General features: G+C 40.8%; 1 protein-coding gene across 2 annotated transcripts in view; it reads left to right on the forward strand.

Annotated features, from left to right (window-relative positions):
• Positions 1–12,535, forward strand: part of oprl1 (opiate receptor-like 1) — a 218,830-nt gene that overhangs the window by 52,329 nt on the left and 153,966 nt on the right. The window lies entirely within an intron of this gene.

The following is a 12,535-nucleotide window of genomic DNA, read 5'->3' on the forward strand; positions in this document are numbered from 1 at the left end:
ATGCTGCTGGGTATTTCTTCTGATCTCAGCTGTCAAAGAAATGTTTAGCGCAGCATGATTTGGAGAACTCTGTATGAGCAGAGTGTAGCATAGAAAGACAGCACATACTTTATTTCTTTAGCACTAGTCGCAGTATGGTAAGTTAAAAATTTAATGTTTCACTGAGTGAATGAATGGATAAGTGGAAGATTGAATATATTCGTATCCATGTACATTCTCAATCTTTCCAGGCTTGAGTAGTATAGTATACTGCAGTCTCATGTCATGTAACTTATTCTTCCGCAGTGTTCGCCTCTGCCAACTTTGTGCTTTTTTGCTGCTCAGTACTGTACAAAGCTCCGTGACATCATCACAATGTTGCACCAGGTTCCCGAAGTTCTTGCAAAACTGATTTAACAGCATCTGTGAAAGACAGCTTGTTTTTCCCCAATCAATCTCCTGGTTGGGAAATGGAAGGAAATAGTTTTGTTGAAGCACTTAATAAAAGCCATGCCATTGATATCCATTATCCAGGTTGCCTGACTAGTCAAGGAGGAAAGGGAAATTAAACATTGATTCAGTCTGAAGAAGGATTTCTAATCAAAGGGACCAGGAAATGGGTTACAATGACTGCCTACTCAAAATAGAGAAGACTGTTTCCCAGGTTTTTTTACTCTTACCTGGGAGCTCATTCTACAAGATCCAAAGTTCTGCAGGCAAAGAGAGGAGGTCAATATCTCTTTAATCAGATAGGCATGCATGGAAGTCCTTGAAAGATGTTAGCAGCTAGAGACAGTGCATTAAAAAGATTCAGGGACTCAGGGGGCATGAGAACTGAATGGTGTGACCCTTTACAATGCCAAGCCCCATGCTCTGACTTTCCCAACAACCACCTGCATAGCATTCTTGAGGACAACACACCTTGCAGCTTCATGCATTCATCTCTCCACTGGAATCTCCTCAGCTATCCATCTAAATGGACAACACTCTCACTCACTCTTATCTCTGTAACATCTAATAACCATACTTCAAGTCACCATCCATAAAAATAAGGCTGTCTGCCTCTCTCCTTGATCTATCTCTCACATTCAGAGATCTTTGGCTTCTCACCTTGTGTGACAAGAGAGTGCAGCATTCAAAAGAGAGGCAGAGAACCAGGTGATTGGACCGTGGTTGGGAGGATATGGTGATAGAGTCAGTTCTCTACTCATAAACACTGTTATGAGGATTTCTAGCACCTTTCCAGGTGGACCTCAGTGTTTATCCTCCCCACCCTGTGGCAGGGCATGAGGCCCAGATGAAAGCAGCAAGTGCCCTGTATCCCCTGTTGCTGCTGCCCCATGTATGTCAGAAGTAGAAGATGGACTGCATAAAAGTATTTGATTTGATTTGATTTATTATTGTCACATGTCCTGAGATACAGTGAAAAGAATGGTTTTGTGTGCTATCCAGACAAATGATACCTTACGTAAGCATGACAGGATAATAGAACGGGGTGCAGAATATGTTCTTACAGCGACAGAGAAGGTGCAGAGAAAGATCAATGCTGATATGTGAGGTCCGTTCATGAGTCTGATAAAAGCAGGGAAGATGCTGTTCTTGGATCTGTTGGTATGTATGTCCTTGTCAAGGTAAAGACTAACAGCAGGGAAATGCAGCGGAAGGTGAACTGCTGGCCAGTTGAACAAGTTGGCATTGATCTGTTACCAGTGAAAGTACAGTCTGGGAGTTTGAACTGCAGCCTCTCACTTGGCTATGGCTGGAGCTCTCAGCGTGAAGAATTTAACTTGTCCTGTCTTGTCGGTACCATTGGAGAATTCTTCCCTGCATCCACTTGCCTTAGTGATGCTGTCGGGTTGCTGACAGTTTGGGAAACAGGGACCCTGGTTGTTAAAAACAAAACTGAGAATTAAAACTGTTCTTAATGACCTATTTGAATATTTAAATTACTTACTCAGCAGCTGCACTCATACTTCCATCTCAACCCAATGTTTCAGCAGCAGCCAAAACTGCTTCCCCTGCCTCGGAACCTTCCAGATGGTGAAGTTGGTCAATAGCAGCCATGCAAAATGGAAGAGTAGTGAATCAGCAGAACAGTTTTTCACAGCTTTTATTTTGTTGTTGTGGATTTGCTCTCAGTCAGTTTTGTGGGACTGGACGAATTTCATTCCCACAATATTAATTTCTGATCACAAAGTTGTTCTGCTGTTATAACTTAAAGCTATGCCAATATGATTAGATTTTGCACAGCATGGTCACATGCTAAATACAACTCACATGGATGACAAAGTTGACTACACTGTATAAGACAATATTTAAGGAACATCAAGAACATACAATAACTATACTGTTCCACATACCCCCTCCAACACAGCTTAGAACACTTAGGACACCAGTTTTCCTTCTGGTGTCTGTATTCAAATTTTGTTTTCCAATGAGGCCTGAATTTGTTGAAAAATTGCACTGTACTAATTACACATCTACATCGCAGGAATTGTAGAAAATTATGGTCCATGATTTATACCACCTATAGACATGCCACAATTTTCTAAGACTCCCATCTATTGCCACAGAAACCCTTGATTGAACAGCTCATTATCATATTTCTTCCCCATTAAAATCAATGGTAAAACCAAATAGATTAATTCAACACCACTGTGATTGCCTCAGCTATTAAAATCAACGTGAAATGGGGCTGCTGGGCTCAGTGCATTTGGCATAATTACTGAAATAATAATTTATGGCTTAAATTAAAACATAATTTTACTGCCCTCATTTGGTTCCTCTTTTTAATTCAGTAGGGCCATTTTGCCAGTGTCAGTGGTCACTGATGTGAAGTACAGCGTATTAGAAACTACACATATTCTGGCAGGAATGAACAGCTGATCATAATTTTAAAGTACCATCTGAATGTGATTTGTTAGTCTTTTGGATTGTTAACCCACGTTTGTGAATGTGTTCATTCGTGATTATAAACCGTTCATTTAAATCTTATTAACATCTAAACACTAAGTCAGATACCCCACTGGAATATTAGAGACCTCTTGACCAATGAAAGACTAAAAGGCTATGATTTCGAAATATTGTTTGAAGAACTGGCAAGAGGAACGGGGGCAAGGGTGAGGATAGGTCAACACGCCATCTAAAAGAGACATATATATAAACAGACTCTGAAACAAATCAGTTATCTAAATTTCTGTTTGCTATGACCATCAGTTCGATCTTCAAATAACTGTTTTAACGATTTCTGGGCTTGTGTCGGATACATGGCAGTGAGATTTTACTTTAACCATTTCTGTATTACTCCTGATCCACTGTTCAGTTTGCTACAGTAGCTTCTAATTCAGGAAGTAGTGACATAGTGGTCATGTCACTGAGCTGATAATACAAAAATCCCAGGCTAATACTCTAGGGACACGAGTTCAAATCCTGATGTGGCAGATGGTGAAATTTTAAATTCAGTTCAAATGTGGAATTAAAAATATACCTTACTGGTGACTATGTAACTAATGTCAATTGTAATAAACATCTGTCTTATTCAGTAATGCCATTTAGGGAAGGAAATCTGCCAGACTTACCAGATCTGGTTCATATGTAATCCAGATTCTTATGTGGCCTCTGGACAATTAGGGATGGGCAATAAATGCTGACCTAGCCAGTGACATCGCCAACAAATTTTTAAAAATCTAGCAAATTAATCACTGTAATCACCATTGGGAGTACAGAAAGCACAACGCTCAATTTTGCACAGTGTCAGTATAGCCAGCACAACAAATTCCAGGCCCAATAGTATATCATCTCCCTTTCACCATATTTATAGGGCTGAATTTTACTAAAATTTGGCTAAGTGTAAATTTTGGGAAGTTTCATAGAGGGTTTATCTCTGTGAGCACCAGAAGGATTTCCTACGCATATATAAGCTGCTCACCTCATTATGTACATGCCATATCTCCATGGCACCACCTCGTGCTCAGCAGCAATAGACCTACCCATTGTTGCAGAGAACTTGCAGGATTCCTGCTCCATGTGCTATATTTAAAGCCAGGCTGTGAACCAGGTTTTATTGGCAGCCACAAATCACCCACCACAGTATGCTCAGTAGGGGGGATATGAAAAATAAATCAGTGGCATGAGTGAAACCTCATTGGAAATATATTGCAGTAACTCTTTACATCATCACCTGTCTGATGGACTAACATTGTCACTGCTATTTCAAGAACTGACTACTCATGCTAATTAACCATACCATTACCCTGTCTAAGAGAGTGGTAGAATCATAGAATCCCTACAGTGTGGATACAGGCCATTTGGCGCATTAGGTCCACACTGACCCTCCAAAGAGGATCCCTCCCAAACCCCACCCCAACCTTATCCCTGTAACCCTGCATTTCCCATGGCCAATCCACCTAAACTATACATCCTTGGCCACTGGCAATTTAACATGTCCAAAGCACCTAAACTCGCACATGTTTGGATTGTGGGAGGAAACAAAGCTTCTGGAAGATACCCATCGCAGACACAGGGAGAATGTACAAACTCCACTCACAGTCACCCAAGGCTGCATTTGAACCCGGATCCCTGGCGCTGCGAAGCAGTGGTGCTAACCACTTGGTCACGTGTGCCCTATAATGCCCTGGTGTTAGGGGAATGGTACACATCCCCGACACCCTGTATAGGGTGCAGAGAAGCAAAGAAAAACAAACAAAACAAAACACACTACATTTTCTTCAAGGAATAAGCACGGACCATTTGCATTTCAATCAACAACAAAGTTACACTCAATGAATGTTCACTGCACCCAGGCCTCATCTACCAGTACTGGCAGTCAGTTAAGTCCCATCTGACTTGCTGCATCTGATGCTGCAGCCCTGTATCATTCTGTAGGTGATGTTCTTCATGCTTAATTCTTCACTTACCTGCTCAGAGGCATTGCTGCTGCTCTCCCAGCTCTTCAGAATCCATCATATCCCCTCTGTAACGGCTCCAGTTCTGCATGTTAGGATTAACCTTGGGTGTATTACAAGTTCCCTCCAAATTTTCATGCTCCTTTCTTCCTTGCACTATCTATTGACTGCACTAGTTCTCAACTTACATTAGATCCCATCTAACTCGTTTAACTAGTCTGCTTCGACCTCCAACATCTGAACCCCTGCCTAACAGCTTTGCCATGACAACCATGGTGATGTGTTTTCACCTTTCTCCCTCAAAGCCAGAGAGGTGGTGACTATCATTAACCTACCCTTATTATACCCTCCAATGCACCATCATTTCCCATCCTTATATGTTGAGTTGCCTTCGTCTTAATCATTGTCCTGTCTGCATCAAGATGTGTTATATCTAATCCCTATCAGTGACTTCTCCAAATTTTCATAAGTTGGTACATGATAGCTCCCTTGTCTTTCAGTGAGTAGATCGTCTGGACTGACCTCACCAATATGTTTGTTTATCCTCTCTTTATGTAATATTTTTCACCTTTTCATTAACATACAGAAATAATTTTACTAAGTAGAACAGCTTCTCCGCCTCCGTCCAAGGAAATGCTGTTACCCAGTATACTCATTTGGAAGAAGGCAAACTAAACTTTAGTTATTCTGGCTGGGAACTCCAACTTCTGCTGGGAGTCTGTCAATTGCTGAAGATGTAGCAAGACACATGATCTGACCCTTTCGAGCCACATGCACTACACCTTGCTCTAACCAGGCAGTTTAAAGGGCAGCAATGGGCCTTTCTCTGAATCTAAGTCACTGGAAGTAGAAGTCCCACTCAAAGAGAGCTATAACCAATCAGAAGCCAATTTCTCTGGTACTCAACAGGACCGTCATGAAGGCCATGACTGCTATTAATTGAACACCCAATATCCTGAGGGTCATGGTCACAGGTCTGATCCTTTTGGTCAGGGAAGGGATTTTCTAGGGATTGAGATGTGTGGGGATTGGGTAGGGGTTTCAGAAGCAAAAATAGGCGGTGATTCTTAATAAATGCCTCCCACCTGCCCGATCTCTACAAATCATGCAGAGCAAGCAACCTGTCTCTCACCAACTAACAGGCTCCTTCCATTGATTTGCCAGTCGTGGTTGCTAACTCTTTCTTGTCCTGCCAGGAGTGGATTTAATTAACCAAATGAGGCATCAATGGATAGCAGGATAGAAAGATCAAGATCAGTTATTCCTGCTCTGAACTTGATTGGTGCAGAGATAGGGAGGTGCTGGCGTCTGGGACACTACTATCCCTCCAAATGGAGTTGTCTTCCCATTGACTAGCCTGCTTCCTCTGGGACTGGAAGAATATACCCCCCCGTCATTGCAGTGGCATCTTTTACATTTGGGGTATATAATACACATCCGATGATTGTTGTGTTGAGCATTTGAATATTATCTGTGAGTGCAAGGCTGACCTTTGTCACTTTCCACTTTTTAATTCTCTGTCCCACTACCATTCATATCTATTTATCCTCCACATCTTAAATGTTGTCATAAAGTTTCATGCCTCAACTTCCTACTGAGTACATTGTGATTAGGTGTCTATAATATTGACTTCAATAACTTGAGAACTTTTAACTTGTATTTAAAGCCCCCATTTTCTCTCTGGCACGAGGTGCTTCCAGGATTGGGAGAGGGAAATGTCTATTAGGGTCGGAAATAGGTCTTCCCCTTTGGTGGACTACTACTGCCTTTTATTGTATTACATACTTGGGCCATTGGAGCTTGGTTCACTTTACTGGGTCATTTTAATAGGTTAATGAGATATTTAAATTCTCTCTTTTGTTTCCTATTCATTTTGAGGAATGTGGGCGTCGCTGTCTGGCCAGCATTTCTTGCCCATCCCTACTTGCCCTTGAGAAGGCCGTGGTGAGCTGCATCCCTCCTGCTGTGGGTTGACCCATATTGCTTTTAGGGAGGGAATTCCAGGATTTTGACCTGGCGACAGTGAAGGAACGCTGATATATTTCCAAGTCAGGATGGTGAGTGGCTTGGAGAGTCAACTATGTTAAATCACTTTTCTCAATTAACCATCCCCTCATTTCAAGCTAACAACTTCACAGCCACAATTTCTATTCATGGCTGTGTAATTTTTCCTTTCCATTTTGCACTGCTCCATTCTAAGTTATTCATCTATAATACATTTCAATTCTACCAAAGGGTTATGCCTGAAATGTTAACTTTTCACTTCACTCCTCTAATTCTGTTCCTGAATCCCTGACCATTTCTATAATTATCCAATTTATCTTTAGATTTCCAGCATCTGCTCCTAGTGTAAACAGTGCTGCTTCAAAACTCTGAACTGACCTGACATTCAGATTGCCCAGCAAAAGTGCAAACCTCAGATTTGAGGATACAAAGGCAGAGTGTAATTGATTTGTCTCAGAAGCTCTGCTTACTTCACAGCTTTTTATTGATTTAACAAAATGTCAACTAACTCCTTCAAATGATGCATTAAAATCCAAAATTTTTCAGACAGAAGTGAGACTAAATGTATGAAAAGTAAAATTGTAAAAGGAAGTTACAACTTCAACAGTAACCAGGCATTTCTACTTTCCAAAATAAGAATTTGAAAAATGTAACTTCTAGAAATAAAATATTAAAAGTATCTTAAAAGCATAAATTATTCTTCTCACCTTTAAAAATAGTTCTCCAAATGTGTTAATCAATGTTTCTGCCAGGGAACTATATCCATTGACCTGGGATCCAGTAGATAGGCAGGAAAAAGGAATTAAGTCATAATCATATTGGTCATGATCTTATTCAATGGTGGGGACAGTTCAATGCCTTAATGGGCCTATTCCTACTCCTATTTCTTATGATTTCCTTTGTTGTTAGAGGTGAAGGTGGAGAAGACAGGAAGGAGCAGTTTAAGAAACTGGTTGACCCTCAAATAATGTGTTGTTAGGGCAGAGGAGGGCGGGATATTGCTTTATGTCGTCCTGCTAACTCCAATGATCAATGGCTAAACCTGTTATCTATCTTAGGCATTCAGTTTTCTGCCTGTTGGGTCTAATGATGCAGCGATGACGGCTGTACCGTAGAAAACAACTAGAGTGAGAGGAAGAGTTGTCCAAATGAATCCCAAGGCACCAAAAGTGATGTAAGGGTACAAATGAGCAGAAATGTCATCACGAATCCTAGCCTCAAAGCTATAGTCCAAATTCTGATGGAAAAACAGAAATTGATGGAACTGAGTTCGGAAGAAGAGTCACCACATCTGAAACATTAGCTCTGCTTTCTCTACATAGTTGCTGCCAGATGTGCTGAGATTTTCCAGCAATTTTTGTTTTCGCTTCTGATTTCCATCATGTGCAGTGTTTTATTTCTGGCCAAGTTCTGATAGCTGACAGAACTGTTGGAGCAAATTATATCAAGGAAGCTTGATGGGGTGAATAGTCTACTCCAATGCTTTGGAAATGATGGTCAGTGTGATCTGTTTCAAAACCAGATTGGGGTTAAGATTTTCTTTTGTCCAGGTTTGTTTTTTTCTAATAAAATAAACAATCAGTCATAAAGCAACAAAAGCACTCCAAAATATATTGTAAGGTACCATTTCAAAATAAAATTTTAAATTTACAGGGCAGAGCCTAGTCTTGGGCCCACTCTTCACAATGTACAGGCCACTTCAGGAAAGGGTTACCAGTAAGTAATTTATTTCCAAATTTGATTCTGTTTTATTCCCATATATAAAGTGCTAAAAGTGTAATAATCACAACAAAATGCTTGCAGACTATTTTCCCTTCTGCTGTCAAAGGGTGATGAGGGTGAAATCTGCACCCCTAGTGCCATTCCAGATGAGACTGACCAGTTTTGTGTAGATGAATGATTGAGGATGGAGTCTGCTAGGTCTTTTTGCTTTGTAACTGCACAGAGGCTGGTAGCCTGTTCCCAAGTCACCCTTTATTTACATGTGCACAGTACATTGGCTCTGATCAGCCAGCTCAAAGCCAGTCCCAAGACAGAGGAAATCTTCTGAATCTCTGGCCTATAACTGTCAGCCAGGGCTCCCTGATTAGCCCAGGTTGACAACCCCAGCCAAGGATTTCATAGTCAATGAGATAACCTGGTTCCAATCACTACACTGACCCACCAGAAGAATGATCCATTTTGATATCAGGTAAATGCAACTTGAGGTTGTGCTTTCTTTATATGTGGCACCATTACTCTCGAGACAATCTATGAATTCACTAAAGGCAACAATGTCTGAACATTATATTGAGAAATCAGTGCACTTGAACCTGTAAGAATTTGCTTGCCAATGGCTTGGAGTACATATGGTCATGCTTTTGTGCCTTATTTTTTGTGAATTTAGGAATGCTGTTTCGTTTTGAATCATATTGTCCTGTTTGTTTGATATGTAGCATTATTTTTGGATTTTAACTTTAAAAGCATCATCACCATGTTCCTTAATTTTTAAAATTCCTTAAAATTGACTTTAAATAGAATCTTATGCCCTTTAAATTTCGTTGGGTTCCATTAAGCATTGTACCATGTTTGTTGAAGATACAGGCAGCCTTAGCTCTGTACCACATTAGAAATGTCTGTGGAGTGTGACTCCTTCTTTAACACCAAGCATAGCATCACATCTTGTTGTTCACTGTGGGCACAGCGTATGTTGGCTCCAGACAGCTGCTATTGTCTGCCTTTCCTGCTGTTCACTGAAAGTTAAGAAAAAACAAACAAAAGAAAGCTGCATTTGCATCCAGGAAGAAACTGATCAAATGCATTTCAAACAAGAACAAATTTGCTGTCATTGTAAGCCTGCCTGGCTTTATTGTGCCTGTTAATATAGTGCTGTATCATTGCTAAAAGTGAGTCGTTTTGCTTAATGTCTGGGAAGGGTGTCCTCACAGTCAGTGTCACAGTGAAGCATTCTGGGAAGGGTGTCCTTGCAGTCAATGCCACAGTGAAGAACTCTGGGAAGGGTGTCCTCGCAGTCAATGTCACGGCGAAGTACTCTGGGAAGGGTGTCCTCGCAGTCAGTGTCACGGTGAACCATTCTGGGAAGGGTGTCCTCACAGCCAGTGTCACGGCAAAGCAGTGTGGGATGGAACGGTGACAACAAAATATGGAGCTGGATGAACACAGCAGGCCAAGCAGCATCTTAGGAGCGGTGAATGAGTTTAGATTCTCTGAAGATGGGAGGGCTAGTACTAGAGCAAAAGTGATGTCAGAGGAAAAACTCTGGTCTGATTAGGTGGTAAGAGAGACACACATCAGGGACTTAAATAGTAGCAGATTCAGAAAAGAGTATAATGATTATCCAAAAATCTTTTTTTAACAATAAATAAAACCTAAATAACTATATTAGAAATGGCAGTACAGATGATATGTTATTCTTGCATGATGTGAGAGCGAGTAGATATCATTGCTAGTAATAATGAGCACATCTGCAGTGTGTATGCAGCTCGAGGAACCTCACCTCAAATTTGATAAACTGGAATCTGAGCTTAGGGAGGAGGAGAGTACCTTGATATTGTGTTCCATGCTATCACAGTCATTTAAATATCTTAAATTGCCCACTGGTCAAGGACAGGAAGGTGTGACAACAAATGAGATAGGTAGAGGAGAAGTATTGGAGGAGCTTGAGCTCTTGACCTTACATAGCAGGTATGAGGTAGTTGCTCTCTGAATGGATGAAGAAAGTGTCTGCTGAGAGGATGGTCAACTGATCACTGTTGCAGGAAGCCATTCAACTTGGGGGATTACAAAAATGAGTAACAGAGGTGGGAGATTCTACAATTAGGGACTGTGAGCAGGATTGAGAGTTCTGCATGTTTGTTGCCTGGTGCCAAGGGCCAATCTCGAATCAGCCTGGAAAGATATAATGTTGTTCTTTGAAATTCTGCTGAAGGTGGAGTTAGTTGTTTGATTCATGTACAGATTTTTGTCCTTGGATCTGTGAGGGGACGTATTGATAATTCCTTAAAGTCCTTTCATCCAATTACTACAGTCTAAATCTGCTAGCTTGCCTTCTTATCAGAAGTAGTTTCTTTATTCCTTGACAGATTTGGCATTAACTGCCTGTTGGAAGTCACAGCTTTTCTGTGATTAACTCCTTAAATCCTTCTGCAGAGCAATCCTTGTCCTTTGTGACAGTAAAGTATCCAGTTTATCAAGCAAGTGTCAAAGCAGTTTTGTCTCTGTCATGTCGACTTGTTCCTTTCCAAGACATGGCTAATGGCTTTCAATTCCTGTAGAGATTTGTCCTTGACCTTTAAAAGTTTATTCCACACAGAGTTATTGCTCATTTCTTTTCATGCGTAGCTGTTTATCTTTTGTTGACTCGTTTAATCTATGAACAATTATTAAAGTTCTGAAGTTTATAATCTATTGAATCATCAATAATATCATACTACAAACTTGAAAGAGAGAAAACTGTATAAGAATCCAACAGCAGAGTCAGTCGCAGAACTTTGAAGAAAAATACTATATAAAAATCAAACCCTGGATACTTCCAGAGACAGACACTGTTGACATAATCTATCCAAGTTCCACCATTAATCAGATAATAGCCAAGTTCAGTTGCAAGGCTTAACTTGCTTACTGCAGGGTCTTATTTGGTTGCTACATGCAGTTTAAATCATTGTTTCATTATTTGATTGCCTGTGAGATTTCTTAATAAGTGGCTGAATTAAAGGTAACTTTTGGCGATTTACACATGACAGTTAGGTAAGGGGATCAAAGGTTACAGTGAGAAGGCAGGACAATAGGATTGAGAAGCATATAAAAAGGATCAAATGGCAGAGCAGACTTGATGGACCAAATGGCGTAATTCTACTTCTGTATGTTATGGTCTTATCTCATTATTCTCCCTTATTTGAAGATAAGGCATATGATGAATGTTCACTGGCGGTTGAATGTAGTACAAAAGGAACTGAACTTTATCATAGTGTGGCAAATTGTCATTTTCATTGAATTTTATGGAAGGTTTCTCTCTGTGAGACCTGTGAGTTTTCTCAAGTTGTCATTCTAACCACACCTCATTAACTGAACAGGTCTGGCAGCATCTGTGAAGAAAACTCAGTTAACATTTTGGGTCCAGTGATCCTTCCTCAGAACTGCTGGTAATTAGGAAAATGTCAGTTTATATTGCAGAAACTAGGGTGGGGGGAGGGGATAAGGAGTAAACAGAGGTGGAAATAGAGCCCAAAGAGAGAGAAGAACAGTGGGGGGAGGGGATAAGGAGTAAACAGAGGTGGAAATAGAGCCCAAAGAGAGAGAAGAGCAGTCGGACAGGCAAAGGAGTGGATAACGATCTGGCTAAGAGGGTGAATAGCAGTTAATGGGGACTGTTGGTGATGAACAATATGTAGTGTGTAATAGCAGGCTGCTTGACAAGACCTGGTGTGTGGGATAGGGGGCTAGGACATGGAAGAGTTCAGGCCCTAAAATTATTGACCTCAATATTGAGTCTAGAGGTCTGCAGGGTCCCCAAGCAGAAAGTGAAATGTTCTTCCAGCTTGAGCTTCGCTGGACTAGGGATAAAAAGACTGAGCCTTCCCCTTCCAGGTGAAGCAGCACTTTACCTGCATTTTCCACAATTTAGCCTATTGAATTTGCTGCTTACAATG

This window comes from Stegostoma tigrinum, chromosome 19, assembly GCF_030684315.1.
Source record: "Stegostoma tigrinum isolate sSteTig4 chromosome 19, sSteTig4.hap1, whole genome shotgun sequence".
NCBI classification, from domain to species: domain Eukaryota; kingdom Metazoa; phylum Chordata; class Chondrichthyes; order Orectolobiformes; family Stegostomatidae; genus Stegostoma; species Stegostoma tigrinum.